This window comes from Vicia villosa, linkage group LG2, assembly GCF_029867415.1.
Source record: "Vicia villosa cultivar HV-30 ecotype Madison, WI linkage group LG2, Vvil1.0, whole genome shotgun sequence".
NCBI lineage: Eukaryota > Viridiplantae > Streptophyta > Magnoliopsida > Fabales > Fabaceae > Vicia > Vicia villosa.
In genome coordinates this window covers 178,544,808-178,547,447 of record NC_081181.1, presented here as the reverse complement: position 1 = coordinate 178,547,447, position 2,640 = coordinate 178,544,808, and the positions used below count along the sequence as shown (strand labels likewise).

Here is a 2,640-nt window from a genome sequence, read left to right as displayed (position 1 = left end):
TTCTAATACATTAATATTTTATATGTAAAATTATATAATTATATATTTTGTAATATATAAAATATAAAAATTAAATAATATGGTCGAAGTCGGGGGGAATCCATGGAGCGGAGGATAATTTCCCAATCCCATCCTCAAAGTGTCTTCGGGGGAACTTTTCCCTCCATCCCTATCCCCGTGGAGGAAAAATTTCCCAACTTCGGAGCTCAGAATAGATAATCCTCACAGGGATACCCATTAACAAATGCAAATTGACATCTCTAGTTATGACTTGGCAATCTGGATTGCAAAAGTGTGTAACATTGTCAACTACATAGACATATCTTATTGTATTACTATAGCATGTAAAGCGTTATTATGGTTTAAGAAATTTTTACAGAAGATTGGGTTTGTTCAGGACAAATATTTGACTTTTCATAATAGGTCCAAACAAGTTGATATAAGATATTTCTTTGATTTGGTCGACTTTTGATTTTTTTTCATTTTCACATAGGAGGTTTTCTATATTAGATTCATACAAATTTGAAAAAAAATATTTCCGTTACATATTGATATGCTATTGTGTATTAATTTTCTCAATAATACTTTGGTTATTAAATTTGGTGAGAGACCATATATTAAATCTAATCAGTTAGAGAAAATAAAAAATGAAAACCAATAAAAACACTAGATGTATTTTATGAAATGCATCTCTAATATAGTAGCATTCTCTAATATATTTGATAATAGAATGGACAGGGTTCATAGGTCATAATAGGAATAGACACATTTTTTGTCTCCTTCTTCTCCTCCAGAGGTCCAACCGAAACTATTTCAGTATGACACAATTTTTTTAGCTTGCATACTGCCTTTACTGGATCAACATTTCCTAATAATGTCAATTTCTTCTCTTTCATGTCTATTGATATTGATTCAACCCCTGCATAATCATTGAATCCTTCAATTTTTTATTATAGAAATAATAATCTATATAGCAAATACTTATATGATATAAAATTTCAATACCTGAAAGACTAGATGATGTCTTCATAACTTTTTGCTTGATTTTATCATTACAAATGTCCACCTTCAATACTACTTTCTATTACAATAAATAAATAAAACGATTAATTAAATGATATAGTAACAAACCACAAAATTAGAGTAAATATAAATTATTATTTCTATAATAAAAAATTGAAGGATTCAATGATTATGCAGGGGTTGAATCAATATCAATAGACATGAAGGAAGGAAATGGATTTGATGATTCTAGTTATTACCATTGTGGTTGAAGTTTGTAAGAGGTAATTAAGAATTGTTAGTTAGAAATGCAAAACTAATGAAGTGATGATGAAGTAAGAATGAGAGTTGTTGATTATTTATATAAAACATATACACATTGAAGTCAACTAGTCAATTGAAATAATATTGTTTCAAGTTTGAAACGCAACACGAAAGTTCCTAGTATAAGTTAGTTAAAAGTTGTTAAGTTCTTGCTTCGAGGCTGATTCTCAAACACGCCTTAGGAATAGTCTTAAAGAGAAAATTTAACTTATTGTGACATCAGGAAGACAAGAATTGAAAAAGGACATTTATTTTAGTATGTGTTGACCGTTGAAAACAATGGTAAAACTAAATTGATAATTTTATTTTAAATATTAAAATAGTATCTCTTTTAAGGTTAAGAAAAGGGATTGGTAAGAAAATTAATTTTGTCATCGTATGCATTTCATTAGCTGATACATAAATAAAGTGAGGGTAACATTATAAAGAAAATTTAAGTACCCGCGCGGATGAATTTTTTAAAGTAATATTAAATTATATATATATTTTAATTAGTAAAAATTATAATTGAGACGGTAAGATGAAGAGATTAAAAAAGAGAGATTAATTTTAAACAAAAAAATATGTTTAAATTATAGAATTGATAAATAAGATGCTGCTATTTAAATTTTAAAATGACAAATAAATAAAAAAAGTTTCAATAATTTTATTTATTTATTTTTAAAAATGTTAAATCTTTATCATTTTGGATGTGAGAAATTTTACATTCGAATGAATCTGTCTCTATGTAACCAATCATCACAGTCAAAATTTCAATAATCTTTCATATTTTCTTTCTTTTTTTCTCAATATTTTTTAAAATATTAAATCTTCATCATTTTATGAATGAGAAAAAATCTAGATTCGAGCGACTCAGACTATATATACAACAAATCATCATAGTCAAAAAAATTATCTAATTTTTTTTCTTTTTTTACTCCAATATTTTAAAAAAGTTAAATCTTCATCATTTTATGGATGAGAGACAAATCCTAAACCCTAATGATAGGTGGAGTATTGATGAATTTTTTAAGTAATATTGAATTATATGTATATTTTAATTTTATTTAGTATAGTAAAAATTATAATTGAGACGGTAAGATGAAGATAATAAAAAAAAGAGAACAATTTTAAACGAAAATAAATATGTTTAAATTATAGAACTGATAAATAAGATGCAGCTATTTAAAATTTAAAATGATAAATAAATGAAAAAAGTTTCAATAATTTTATTTATTTATTTTTCAATATTTTTTAAAAATGTTAAATCTTTATCATTTTATGGATGATAGAAATTCTAAATTCGAATGAATTTGTCTCTATGTAACCAATCAT

General features: G+C 25.2%; 1 long non-coding RNA gene across 1 annotated transcript; it reads right to left on the bottom strand.

The window, feature by feature from the left end:
• Positions 1 to 490: 490 nt before the first annotated feature.
• LOC131653110 (uncharacterized) lies at positions 491 to 1,323 on the bottom strand. Its single transcript, XR_009298964.1, has 3 exons — positions 1,263 to 1,323; positions 1,006 to 1,081; positions 491 to 919 (listed from the first exon to the last, which is right to left on the bottom strand). It is a non-coding gene; the product is annotated as an uncharacterized LOC131653110 (long non-coding RNA).
• Positions 1,324 to 2,640: the final 1,317 nt, after the last annotated feature.